Source organism: Heteronotia binoei, chromosome 2 (genome assembly GCF_032191835.1).
Source record: "Heteronotia binoei isolate CCM8104 ecotype False Entrance Well chromosome 2, APGP_CSIRO_Hbin_v1, whole genome shotgun sequence".
NCBI classification, from domain to species: domain Eukaryota; kingdom Metazoa; phylum Chordata; class Lepidosauria; order Squamata; family Gekkonidae; genus Heteronotia; species Heteronotia binoei.
Window position 1 is genome coordinate 56,716,293 of NC_083224.1, and position 14,734 is coordinate 56,731,026.

General features: G+C 47.0%; 1 protein-coding gene across 1 annotated transcript in view; it reads right to left on the reverse strand.

The window, feature by feature from the left end:
- The window catches only part of RALGAPB (Ral GTPase activating protein non-catalytic subunit beta), an 85,131-nt gene extending 81,305 nt beyond the window's left edge, over window positions 1–3,826 (reverse strand). The window contains exon 1 of the mRNA XM_060231027.1: window positions 3,541–3,826. The gene's annotated coding sequence lies outside the window, so the exon portion shown is untranslated. The remainder of the gene's footprint in view (window positions 1–3,540) is intronic.
- Window positions 3,827–14,734: the final 10,908 nt, after the last annotated feature.

Below are 14,734 nucleotides of genomic sequence, written 5' to 3' on the forward strand. Positions count from 1 at the left end.
AAGCCATGAAAAACAAGCTATTTGGCATTTTGAAATATTGACATATCCATGTTGAAATCTGCTTCTCTAGGGATGAGAAAGAAAATGTTTCTGTCTGGATTTGTTTCTTGGCTTGATTTTCTTTTGTCACAGCTCTCACATGAAACAAGCATACCAGTATGGTTCATCTCTAGTATAGATCTGCCAACAAAGTATGGAAAGTTTATAATGTATTAACTATGAATATGAATCAGTATTTCCAGAGCTGATCATGCCCCTTCCTTAAACAGAATACAAAAGATCAAAAAAGCTTCTTGAATAGCCTTTACACAGAATTAACCAACACATAGCTACTGCCCTTAAAGAGAATTCCTTAAAATAGCTTTAACCCTTATTTACAGAGGAAAATGAGACAAGGTTCCTTTTATATTTAGAATTAATTTATTGGATGAGCAAGCAGGAAATAGATTTATATGCCACATTTCCACAGCTAAGTGGTTCAGATAAACAACATACAAGCACAGATGAATACAAAACACAGCAAAAACAGAAAAACTAGAAACCTATCAGCAAATTCCATCTGAAGTAAATGGGAGTTATACTTCTTCCTCACTTACTGCTGGAGAAGCACCACCATATGTCCTCAAGAGAGGAAGACCTATAGCACTGAGATCAAGGACAGTAAACTCTCTGCTTCACGTTGTAAGGAAACTCACAGAATGGCCTGACCTATGACTTGAAAACAACACTGAGTCTCACATTAAGACAAAATTGGCTGAATATGTTCTTGCTTCTCTGTATCTATCAGTAGAAAACCAACTGCACTCTGCACCTAACAAAGTTCTCAACAGTCTTGAGAGGTAAACCCTTCCATAATGACTACTGTAATGAGCAAAAGCCTAGAGCAGGTAACATAAGAGCCACATAGAATAAACATCAGATGTCTGAGAGCCACAAGACATGATTGTCAGATGTCTGAAAGCCACAAGTCATGAACATCAGATGTTTGAGAGCTGCCAGACAGGAAGGAAGAGTGGGAGGAAGGAAGGAAAGAAGGAAAGTAAATAGATGAGGGAAGGGAGGAGGTAATGAGAAGTGGAAAGAAAGCAACTTTAACTTTAAATGCATTCTCCAAGCTGCCAGCTGGCTTGGCAAAGTGATTTCAAGAGACAAATGCCTTCTCCAAGCCAGCCAACAGGGCAGAGGGGGCTTTGAGAGCCACACAGTATGTGTGAAAGAGTCACAAGTAGCTGCCAAGTCACAGTTTGGCAACCCCTGGTCTAGAGCCTCCAGAAAGAATGAACAAACATGGCAGGATCCATCCTCTCTAAAAACGGACTGTGAAAATTTAAAGCAAAAGAAACAGTTAAAAGGAGACGCTGTGCAAGACAAGGCAGGATCCTAGACCTTTCAGACATGCTAAGATAGGAAAATGCTGCTTAATGTTTCACTGTCCTCCAGAGCAATGGAATTCCCCATCAGTACTTTTTCCATCTTGTCTGGGTTCAGCTTCACCATGCTTAACTTCATCCATTTGGTCACAGCTTCTAGATACTACGAAACAAGGCAACTACTCCTAGCCACTTAATGAAACACAACGATGGATGCCATCAGTATATAGATTAACACTCAATCCCCAAAAGTTTCAGATGGTCCCTCAATAGTTTCATAGATGTTAAACAGAACTGATAAATAATGGGATCCTGCAGCATGATGCAAACCAATGCACCAGGGCAGAAGCTACACTGGCATAACCGAAGACCATCTTACGCCATGGAACACTACTCAAGGTATCTTTACCTCAAGGAATTTCTCAAGATATTTCAGTGATTAGTCAAGAACGATAGGATTCACAGTAACAAAAACTCCTGAGAAGTCAAGCAAGATAAACAGGGAAATATTCCTACCAGAAAGTGCAAGGTGTTCTGTCACAAGGCTCCTAATGCTGCTAAAATTTCAAAATAATAATATTTTTTTGGGGGGGGGGGAGATCTAGACTGAAAAAGGATCAAAGGAAGATTCTTCATCCAGAGACATTTAAGCTTCTCTGCTACCATATGTTCAATAAAGCTACCCTAAAAAGGGGGGAAACGGGAAACTAACATGGAGTTGGCCACCTCACCCCTACCCAAAGTTGTCTCTTTTCTCCCAGGGGTGGTCAGATCACTACTTCTTTCAATATCAACAGGACTCTATCCTCTCTGATGGCACCTCTGGCACACATACTGCATAACAACAGAAATTATTTTGATCAGCACACAGATCTCCACTCAAGGGACTGAGGCACTGGCACCAAGCCACAAGGTTTAGCTTCCTCCCATTGAATTTAGCCAGTACAACCCTTGCCTATTCCTCATCCCCACCTTTGTCTGCTACAACACCAGGCTCTTCACAGGTGCAGGGTTGAGGTTGTTGTTATTTTTAAATGAACCATGAGCAAAAAAAAAAGTTCATCCTCATACTAGACACTAACACTCTGCTTGTCAGCAGACATTACATCAAATTCTGACAATTCTTGCAGTTGTCAAGATTTCAGGTTAGGCCATTGGTGGCAAGGAAGGGCAGTAAATATACACAAGCGACAGATGCCCTTAAGATATTAAATGAGTTTGTGGAAATTACTACCTTTCTTATGTGATACTTCTTAGCATTTATATATCACTTTCAGGCATTTGAAGAACTACACTTACACTATCTTGTCATTACGCATCTTACAACAATCCTGCCCACTAAAGTCAGCATTTCTATCCTATACTGGTAAAGCGGAAGTGCTCTCAGAGAACAAGCATGCATGCATGCACAGAAAGGTCAACTAGGGAACTTCCCAATTCACATCTTGCAGCTGAAATCTGCACACATGTATTTGCAAGAAAACTTAATAGGATTTGCCCCATATCAGTGTGCACAGGACTGCATCCTCAGACAAACCATGTGGCAGCATTAGTACAACTTGCATCGGCCAGATTAAAAATATGTGTCAGTACCCTTATGTGTAAAAACAGTAGATACCTTAACATCCAATTAAACAGGAGTCCAGTAATACTTTATAGGCGAACAAAATTTACTCCAGCGTAAAGTCAGAGAACCTGGTTGCAGCTAGCTAAGTTGGAGAAGTAACTCCTACAGTAGTGCGCGGACATGGCCTAGTGGTTCCCCGGCGTCCTCTCAAGCGGGACTGGATGACCAGTCAGCTCTTCTTCTGAGAACTGTTTCCCAACGGCAGCTACTCCACTCTACGGAAGAGAGTTCCTCTCCGGCTTGGCACATCCGATGCCTCAAACTCAAAAGAAAGCGGACGGCAGAAAAGGTGGGGAAGTCACGAGCTACCGCGAAGCCCCGCCAAGGGCCACTCCCCCCACCCGCCGTTGCTTGCTGTACCCAACATGTCCCTCACGTGAAACGGAGCTGCTCCCCAAAGTCAAGGCCTCCAGACCTGGAAGGCGAAGAAACCAGAACGGAACGCAGAAGCGAATGACGGAGGGGGCCGGCGGGCCCACCTAAAGAAAGAGCGCGGTGGGCCATGATGGGGAGTGAGGTTACGGAAGCGGCTCGTAGACTCACCTGCACTGAGGGGAGCAGCTAACATGTCTGGGCTAAAGGCATCAGCTTCGCCCTCAAGCTCCCGGTTCCATAGCGCCCGCAATGGGTGAGGGGAGGCTAATCGGACGCTCCACTCAAATCTCTCCGGACACTTCCGGCCGCGCCAGAAAATTCACGCTCCGGAGCACTATTTCCATAACACGCACTGCGCACGCGTCTTGACGCCCTCCCTGCCGTGCGAAAGAAGCTCTTTTCCCTTTCGCCGTCGTTCTCAACCGGAAATACGCATGCGTATGGCATTTCCCGTGAAAGGAGTGGGAGGAGAGATGAGGATTTGGGCGTCAGTAATATAAGCATGCGCTTTTCGTTCCCCCGAGCCTTTTTTTTTTTTAAACCTGTACACAGGCCTTTTTAAAAGAGACAGAAGATGTTTCAGTGGGTTTCAAACCTCCAAGAAAGTCATTACTATTAAATTCCCGATCCTAGCTGGTAATCGTTTCGGCTTACATCTATCCTATCAACAGCTAAACTGAATTATATTTCTTACGGAGAGGGATGAACAACAGCACTTTTAGACTTGTAACTTTCTCTTGTTCGGCCAATTTTGAAATTTAACTACTATCATCACATTAGCATTTCACATGTTCAAAGTACTTCACATATATTGTCTCAAATATTTACAACAGCCATGTAAGGTAGGCTGTTATCTTGATAGTGCTGGGGGGAGGGGCTAACGCTGAGAAATAATAGCTTGGCTTGAAATACTGAACAGAGTTATAGATTTTTAAGCTCATTTACTTCAGTGGACTTAGAAGGGTAACTCTTTCTAGGATTGTACTACTAATGTGTTTGTGGTGTATCTAAAAGTGATCTCTGATTTCTGAAAGGTTATATTGGAATAGTGTCCTTTGGGTAGATATGAGGACAGATTGCAACGAGGTTTGTTTTCAGGGCAACTCATTAGACTTTTTTTAAAAGAAACGCCCCTCTGCTGCATGATTTGTTGTTGCTACTGAGTAATTGTTCAGTCTTGACTGGTAGGTGTTTGTAAGGAAGGACAGGTGTTCAGTGTAAGGTCCCTGAGAAGAGAGGATCACCTTCCAGGATAGGTTGTGAATCTTTGATAATAATACACTGAAGAGACTAACTAATAGCTGCAAAGGGAAGAATGACTGCCATTCTCTTTCAAGGTATCTGAACAAGTCTGCAACACACAGGAACAGAGTTCTGGCTGGCTTGGTGTTAGGGTGTGTGGCCTAATATGCAAATGAGTTCCTGTGTGGAACAATGGTGCTGTCGGGGTGTAGCTTAATATGCAAATGAGTTCCTGCTCTGCTTTTTATACAAAAAAAGCCCTGAGGGAGGGATGTGATCTTGCATATCAGAGTAATTTGAGCTAATATTTGACAATGGTTTTGTTCTAATGTTACAGAACAGTGCCAAAGGGTAGCATTAGGCGCTGTTGTACATTAAATGATTTGGCCTGCTGGGGTTCATAACATCTGTGTAGTTGTTTGGATATTTGTCATTTGGGACTGTGTCTGTTGTCACCAATATTTCAACACCCAAATTTGATTTTTCTCCCCTCATCAAAACCACGAGCAGCAGCATACTATTGAGAGCCAGTTTGGTGTAGAGGTTAAGTGCGTGGACTCTTATCTGGGAGAACCGGGTTTGATTCCTCACTCCTCCACTTGCACCTGCTGGAATGGCCTTGGGTCAGCCATAGCTCTGGCAGTGGTCGTCCTTGAAAGGGCAGCTGCTGTGAGAGTCTTCTCAACCCCACCCACCTTGCAGGGTGTTTGTTGTGGGGGAGGAAGATAAAGAAGATTGTGAGCCGCTCTGAGACTCTGAGTGTAGGGTGGAATATAAATCCAATATCTTCTTCTTCTTCTTCATACTCCTTGAACAAATGTCTGAACACTTTGATGGAATGGATGAATGCTAACAAATTGAAGTGTTGTGCAGAAAAAAGAGGAGTATTTATGATGAGCCTACAGCTGGTGGTGTAGCAGGTAAATAACGAAGCCCCACACATTGCTTGGTTTGAAGCGAGGTATTTTACTTTGACATCAAAGTAGAACTTGCCAGCATAAGCTCAAAATGACTAAGTTAAAATCATCAGCCTTCTGACCATTTTTATTCATCCCCAAAACAAGCAGACAAGCCCCCTCTTATCTAATTCAAATGCTCCACCTCCTGCTTTCCTTCCAGTAATTTCTTGTAGTTTTCCCCTGCTCTGTCCCTCTGTTATCAGCAAGAAGCTCCTTCTCTGCGGGACCCCTGTTATCTTGGATTCACACCCTTAGCCTCTCTGGTTTTAACAGTTTAGCAGAAGCTCCTCTGAGGGGCCTCTTAACAGTCACTCTAAATGTTGCATCAGACATTCTCTTTTGAAGGCACAACCATATTTTCCATTATTATTATTGAGGTATTCATTAATTATTCAGGGGTCCCTCTTCAGTGGGACAAAGGTTTTGCCTATCCTTGGTATAATTACACTCCTCTGAGGGGTGATATTTGTAGTCAGATGTTATTTATTTACTTAGTTGCATCATTTATAGCCTACATTTCTTAATGAGACTCAGAACAGATTACACAAAAGCAGTAAGAGCAATACAATGTATACAACCAACAACATTAGAGAATATTACAAAAAAACACAATATAATATATACAGTAAAACAGGAATTACAAGATTAAAGAACAATGCAGTTAAACATTGTATTACATACAATAAATGCAGTAATAAAACTGAATTACAAATTTAGGGGAAAATGGAAAGAAAGCACACCAGCATAATATGCACAATGAAATTTATCTCAAATTCCATACAGCCTTATTCACTTTAGAAGAAGATATTGGATTTATATCCCGCCCTCCACTCCGAAGAGTCTCAGAGCAGCTCACAATCTCCTTTACCTTCCTCCCCCACAACACACACCATGTGAGGTGGATGGGGCTGGAGAGGGCTCTCACAGCAGCTGACCTTTCAAGGACAACCTCTGCCAGAGCTATGGCTGACCTAGGCTTCCCAACCCTCCTGCCCTGGCGGGGGACCCCTAAATTTGCAGCCTCTTCCCCCGCTCTCCAAAAACTTGAAAGTGGGGGGATGGGGGAACGGCGCCAAGGAGCGTGGCGAGCCGAGAGTCCGGGTCCTTCTGAGCCCATCTCGGAGGAGCAGCTAGGTGAAGTGAAGAAGAGGTGGCGTCGCCCGCTCCATTCCACCTCTGAGGTAAAATGAGAGGAGAGGGTGGAGGCAGGCTAGGAGCGTGGCGAGTTGCGAGTCTGGGTCCTTCTGAGGCTCCTGGCCTGCTTCCACCCTCCCCTTCTCTCATTTTACCTCAGAAGTGGAGCGGGCGACGCCGCTGCGCTGCCGCCTCTTCTCCGCACCTAGAAGGACTCTTCGTTTGATCTGGCAGGTCTGTTTGCGCGTGTGTTTTTATGGTCCATTGTCTCCACGTTCCCCACTCTCCAAAGAAACGCATCTATTTTGAAAGAGCAGTGAAAACCTCGACGGAAGGGAATGAACTGGAAACGGGCTGAGTGGCGACATCCTGCCCTCTTTCTTCTCTTCACAATCCTTGTGACTTGAAGATGATTCCCGTCTTCTGTCAGGGGTTATTTATCACTTTGAAAAATGTCTTTTATCCCTTTACCTGCCAAAGGGGGAGGATGGGGGGGAGGAGATATTTACACAGCTTTGCTGACTCCAGGCTTCTGTGTGTGTGCGGGGGTATTCTGTATATTTTTTTATATCCAGGGCGAATACTGAGAGTCTGTTCACCAACCTTCAGCCCGTGTTTTAAAAGTAACCTGTAAAGCAGGAAGTATTTCTAATTTCTTCGGTCTCTCTTGCTTTTTTTAAAAAAAGAACTTAAAAGGTTTTGCAGAGGGTCCCCCCCCCCCTTAAGAGCCAGAAATATCAGGTTTTGACTGGGAATGGAGTGTTATTGTTGTCAGTCCAAGAGAATGAAAGATGGAGAGAAACAGAGAAGGCCATAAGTTTGCCCCTAAATTCTGTTCTTAAATGTTTTGCTAGCATTTGAGCTTTGCACAATACCCTGGCCAATGAACCCAAACGTCCCCTTTTTTTTGTCTCTTTGCTTTTGTAAGCCACCACTGGGCCACCAAGAGGGGGTGTTGAAAGAGGGGGCAGATACTCTAGAAACTAGCACCATGGAATGCTGTGACTTAGGGTTGCCAATCCCCAGATGGGGGCAGGGGATTCCCTGGTTTGGAGGCCCTCCCCCCCCTGTTTTAGAAAGCGTGGGGGGGGAGGGAAATGTCTACAGGGCATTCTATTATTCCCTATAGAGAACGATTCCCATAGGGAAAAATGGGGAATTGATCAGTGGGTATTGGGGGCTCTGGGGGGGGCTATATTTTGAGGTAGAGGCACCAAATTTTTAATATAGCATCTAGTGCCTCTCCCCAAAATACCCCCCAAGTTTCAAAACGATTGGACCAGGAGGTCCAATTCTATGAACCCCAAAAGATGGTGCCCCTATCCTTCATTATTTCCTATGGAAGAAAGGCATTAAAAAAGGTGTGCTGTCCCTTTAAATGTGATGGTCAGAACTCCCTTGGAGTTCAATTATGCTTGTCACACCCTTGTTCCTGGCTCCACCCCCAATGTCTCCTGGCTCCACCCCCAAAGTCAGCCATAGCTCTGGCAGAGGTTGTCCTTGAAAGGGCAGCTGCTGTGAGAGCCCTCTCCAGCCCCATTCACCTCACAGGGTGTCTGTTGTGGGGGAGGAGGTGGCCAGACCGTCCCGGTCACCCGGGAAAGTCCCGGTTCTGGCCCCCAATTCCCGCCTCCCGGGCTGGCTATACCGGGACCATTAGAGGTCCCGGTTTAGCCAGCGGGGAGCCGGTGGGCCGCGCGCGGGGAAGGCGGCGAGTGAGGGAGCCAGCGTCCCTGCGCGTGCGCACGGCAGTGTGGCATGCTCTGCGCATGCCCGCCACACCGCCGTGCGCACGCGCAGGGACGCTGGCTCCCTCACTCGCCGCCTTCCCCGCGCGCGGCCCACCGGCTCCTCTCGCTGGCGTAGGGCCTTGGCCCGGCGGCGGCAGAGGGGGAGGCGGCGGAGACGGCAGCGGAGGCGGAGGCCGTGGCCGGAGCGGGAGGCAGGCCGGCGGCGCCTGCGGCGGCATGGCGGGAGGCCCCGGGTCGGTGTGCTCGGTGGCCTCCTCCTCAGCCGCCGCCAGCCCCGCCAGCAGCACCAGCCGCCGCTGCGCCTCCTGGCCAGCCCGCCCGGAGGGGAGGCCACCCACGCCCTGGAGAAGGTAAGCCCCCCCAGGCAGGCAGGCAGGGAGGGAGGGGGCCGAAAGCGGGGGGGGCGGCTGGCGGGAGGGGGCGGCCGGCCTTCCTTCCTTTCTTTCTTCCTCCCTTCCCTCCTTCCCTTCCTCCTTCCTTCCTTCTTTCCTTCCTTCCTTCCTTCCTCCCTTCCCTCCCTCCTTCCTTTCTTCCTTCCTCCCTCCTTCCTCCCTCCTTCCTTCCTTCCCTCCCTCCTTCCTTTCTTCCTTCCCTCCTTCCTTCCTTTCCCCTTCCCTCCCTCCTTCCTCCCTCCTCCCCCCCTCCCTCCTTCCTTCCCAGTGGGGTGGGCTCCCGACTCCCTCCGCCAGCTGTTTCTGATAGCCCTGCACCCCCTCTTTCATTTGATATGTGTCCCGTGCGGGTGCCACCCTCCCGCCAGGAGATGCCGCAAAATGAGCCCCCTTGAGGCTTATGGCGGCAGGGCTCGGGGGAAGCGAGCTAGACTGCTGTTATTTTGAGGGGTTATAGAGTGTTTCGAGCCCGTCCCTGTGGCATTGGTCCCATCGTTGTGGGACCCAGGGGGCCGGCGCAGCGGCCCGCCGAAGCAGCCTGTCACTAATAACACAGGTCGGAACCCGGAAGTGACCGACAGGCTGCTTCAGCGGGCCGCTGCGCCGGCCCCCTGGGTCCCACAACGATGGGACCGATGCCACAGGGACGGGCTCGAAACACTCTATAACCCCTCAAAAGAACAGCAGTCTAGCTCGCTTCCCCCGAGCCCTGCCGCCATAAGCCTCAAGGGGGCTCATTTTGTGGCATCTCCCAGCGGGAGGGTGGCACCCGCACGGGACACATATCAAATGAAAGAGGGGGCGCAGGGCTATCAGAAACAGCCGGCGGAGGGAAATGAGGTCATTTGGGGAAAATGATGTCACAGGAAGTGATGTCACTTCCTGCTTCTGGCAGGTGGTGCGGGGGAAATGATGTCACAGGAAGTGATGTCACTTCCTTTTCCGGCGGTGGCATGACGTCACAGGAAATGACGTCACTTCCTGCTCCGGCGGCGTGTGCTTTGCACGCGCGCACTCACATCACTCCCCCCTCAAGATGTCCCTGGCTGGCCTCCAGCTATTATGGCCACCCTAGAGGAAGGTAAAGGAGATTGTGAGCCGCTCTGAGACTCTTCGGAGTGGAGGGCGGGATATAAATCCAATATCTTCTTCTTCTTCTTCTTCTTCCTGGCTCTGCCCCCAAAGTCCCCAGATATTTCTTGAATTGGACTTGGCAACCCTAGGCTGACCCAAGGCCATGCTAGCTGGTGCAAGTGGAGGAGAGGGGAATCAAACCCGGTTCTCCCAGATAAGAGTCTGCACACTTAACCACTACACCAAACTGACTCTCCTAAAAGTTTCCTCCTAAACAGTTCTGTTTTATACATTATGTAGACCAACAGGGGTGTGGGAGTCTTCCTGACTTATTAAGCAAGCCATTACACCATGTGGGAGCCACAATATAAAATGTTTGGGTATGGGAAGCTTACCCATTTGCAGGATGGCACCTTCAGTAGTCTTTGTTCAGATGAGTGAGTCTGCCATAGAAAAATGAAGCAGGAGAGATGTTTCCACAGTTACATGGATCCTAGGTCATAAAGGGCTTTGTAGGTAGTCAATATCTTGACTAGTACCTGATCTACTTCGTTGACCCTGCATCACTTTTGCATAGAGTAGAAGCTCTGCAGGGTTCATAATTGTCCCAGATTCACTCCCAGGCAACAGATAAGGTTGCCAGCTTTAATCTGGGAAAGTACTGGAGATTTGGGGGTGGATCTTAGGAAGGACATGGTTTGTGGAGGAGAGACGAGCCTCAGCAGGGAATAAAGCATAGTTCAGCTGGAAACATGTTTCCTTATATGCAATCTATATATGCTGTCAGTGTCTCGTGATGTGGGCGCTTCTTAGATCTGAATTCAGTGAGGGTGCCTTTCTTGAATAACAGACATAGAGCTTTGGTTAATTACATCTAATGTACACAGAATAAGAATGTCATGTATTTGTCTCCGTTCATAAGACTATAACATATGCCAGTATATTTTGCTTATCTTTTTAAATTATACATTTTCTCATGTTTCATTAGATTAGTTTTAAATAACTCTTTTAAACTAGGACACTGAATTATTCTTGGCTGGGAAAGAAACATGTTCATGTTGGACATGGAATAAATAACTAAACTTTTTATTTTCTTCTTAAGTCAGAAACCTGAGCTGTGCAAGTGGTAAATGCCAGAGGGAGCATTCATATACCGAGCAGTACTGTGACTTAGTCATTTGTGTGTTTCTAAAATGCAGGGCTTTTTTTGTAGCAGGAACTTCTTTGCATATTAGGCCACACACTCCTGATGTAGCCAATCCTCCAAAAGCTTACAGGGCTCTTAATACAGGGTTAGGGTATGTGGCCTAATATGCAAAGGAGTTCCAGCTACAAAAAAAGCCCTGCTGAAATGCAATCAAATACGTCTTAAGTTTCCCTGAGGTTGGTTATTTCAGTAATATCCAATCACAAAAGGGATTCTGAGAGGCCAGAATATATTGTGTTAGTCTAAAAGACCTCACAAGTGGGTCTCTTAAACTGGCACAGTATCTTTTGGGCTTTCCTTAGTACTCCTCTTGTACTGATTGCATGTTTGCTTCTGCATCCAATTGACTTGATCCTGTGTTTCTCTGAACGTCCTCCAACTGACAAGGAAGATTCTGCTCTTGCCTTTATCATTTTAGTAGGTTTTAAAAATTGTAAACATTGTTAGCCCTGCTCCTCAACAAAAGATTTCAGGGCAGGGAACATCCTGGGATGGGGGCTGACTCAAAAGACAAAAACACAACCATAAGAACATAAGAAAAGTCATGTCGGATCAAGCCAATGACCCATCCAGTCCAACACTCTGTCACACAGTGGCCCCCCCCAAAAGGTGCCTGTTTCAGAAGTGACGACTAAGGGTGTGTTGTTGAGCTTTCTGAGCACTGACACCAACAGTGTGGAATGTTTTCTCTGGATGGTGCCATGAGAAAAAAACACAGAAAGTTAACAAATCAATAATAAATTAAATACCATGTTTTCAGCGGCAGCACAGGGTATTGTTAACCAAATCAGTTCCCATGCCATGTCTATTATGCCAGAGTGTCCCCTTACATGTGTAGTCAGAGCACAAAACGCTAAGGCAAAAATTGGAGTTGCCCAGTCTATTGTCTACAAATCTCCCAGATTTGTGCAGTAAATCTTTGAGATAAGACAAATAGAAAGGAGACAAGGCACTAAACCAGCAAAAAACTTTATTACCCTAACAAAATGCAGATTAGAGACCAAGAGATCAGAAAAAGTTAAGGGAATGAAGTTAAGGAAATATAACAAGTCCAATGAAACATGTAGATTCAACCAGTCTTCTTCTGTAGTTGTGTTAAATTTAGATCAAAAATATCCAGTTCCAGTTCCTGTTACTTAACTTCAGGGGTCCTTTTGTAGATTTTTGGGAAGTTGGATTTGGCCCAAGCATACCAACAACTTCCAGTGGATGAGCAAATAGCTGAGGCTCAGACCATCATTACGCACTGGGGTGCTTTCAAGGTGCGGAGGCTACAATTTGGGGTCAGTGTGGCTCCAGGAATTTTCCAAAGCTTAATGAACTCTCTCCTTAAAGGGATTCTCGGAGTACAACCCTTTTTCTATGGCATTTTAATAGCGGCACATGACACCGATGCGTTCTGCCACTGCCTTTGAGAGGTGCTCCGCTGTTTCCAGAATGCGGGTCTCAAGGTTAAGCAGGAGAAGTGCTCACTTGGGATGCCAAGGGTGGAGTTCCTGGGGTTTGCGATGGACACCGTGGGTATTCACACAACGGCCAACAAGACCAGGATGATAGTGCAGGCTCTGGCCCCCACTTGCAGGGCGGAGCTACAAAGTTTTTTGGTGCTCCTAAACTTTTACCACTCATTCTTTCCCTACAAAGCAGCCCTGGTGAAACCCCTACACAGACTCCTAGATAAGGGCGCCCCTTAGGTCTGGGGGGAAAAGCAGGCCACGGCCTTTCAGGCGGTCAAGGACATCTTGGTTTCAAATGAGGTATTCCACCATTTTGACAAGTCCCTCCCCATGATTTTAGCATGCAATGCTTCCCCTTACGGAGTGGGCGCTGTCCTGGGACACCAACTCCCAGATGGGAGAGAGGTCCCTGTGGCCTATTACTCTTGCACTTTGACCCAGGGTGAGCGCAACTACGCCCAAATAGATAAGGAAGCATTGGCAATCGTGGCGGGAGTATACAAATTCAATGACTACCTGTTTGGTAGGCACTTCACAATTGCCACAGACATAAGAACATAAAAATGTAAAAGAAGCCATGTTGGATCAGGCCAATGGCCCATCCAGTCCAACACTCTATGTCACACAGTGGCCAAAAAAAAAATATACACATACACACTGTGGCTAATAGCCACTGATGGACCTCTGCTCCATATTTTTATCTAACCCCCTCTTGAAGCTGTCTATACTTGTAGCTGCCACCACTTCCTGTGGTAGTGAATTCCACATGTTAATCACCCTTTGGGTGAAGAAGTACTTCCTTTTATTTGTTTTAACCTGACTGCTCAGCAATTTCATTGAATGCCCATGAGTTCGTGTATTGTGAGAAAGGGAGAAAAGTACTTTTTTTCTCTACTTTCTCTATCTACTTATAGACGGCTGGCCTGCCTGCGCCCCAGAAAACTTGGACCGGGCGTTACAGGTGGTGGCTAGGTGGCTTAGGCTGAGTGGACTGAAGCTGAATCCGGCGAAGACAGAGGTCCTTTGCTTGGGTCGTCGTGGCCCGGGAAGGGAAATCCCCCTGCCAGTCTTTGATGGGGCGCCGTTGACAGCAGCGCACAGGGTCAAGAGTTTAGGGGTACTATTAGAGCCTTCACTGACAATGGAGGCTCAGATAGCAGCCACTGCCAAGTCTGCATTTTTTCATCTTAGGTGGGCGAGGCAGTTGGCTCCTTTCCTGGAGCACGACGATCTAGCAACAGTAATTCATGCCACGGTCACCTCGAGGTTGGACTACTGTAACGCCCTCTACATGGGGCTGCCCTTGTGCCAAACCCGAAAGTTGCAGTTAGTGCAGAATGCCGCTGCCCAGCTGTTATTAGGGCTCCCAAGATGGGGGCACATTCAGCCAGGGCTTCGGGATCTGCACTGGCTGCCAATAATATACCGAGTCCGGTACAAGGTGCTGGTCATTACCTTTAAAGCCCTATATGGCCTAGGACTTGCCTACCTTAGGGACCGTCTCTCCCCACATGTTCCCCAGAGAGTACTGAGATCGGGTTCTCAAAACCTGCTTGTAATCCCCGGGCCAAAGGAGGCCCGTTTGAAATCTACCAGGGATCGGGCCTTTTCGGTAACGGCGCCTTGCTGTTGGAACCAGCTACCAGAAGAGGTGAGGGCCCAGCGGGACCTTGGGCAGTTCCGCAGGGCCTGCAAGACAGTCCTCTTCCGGCTGGCTTACAACTAACCGACACTGGGAATTTTGGATGGTGGTAGTGTGCATTCTGACAGACCGCTGGTTTTTATGTTTTATTAACTAACTGTTTAAAACTGTTGCTAATTGATGTTTTAAAGCCAAACCTATGTTGATTTTATATGCTGTAAGCCGCCCTGAGCCACTCTGGTGGGAAGGGCAAGATACAAATCGAAATATAAATAAATAAATAAATTCCATGCATTATCTTGTAAACCTCTATTATGTCACCCCGCAGTCGACGTTTCTCCAAGTTAAAGAGCCCCAAGCGTTTTAATCTTTCTTCATAGGGAAAGTGTTCCAACCCTTTAACCATCCAAGTTGCCCTTTTCTGGACTTTTTCCAATGCTATAGTATCCTTTTTGAGGTGCGGTGACCAGAAGTGCACATAGTATTCCAAATGAGACCGCATCA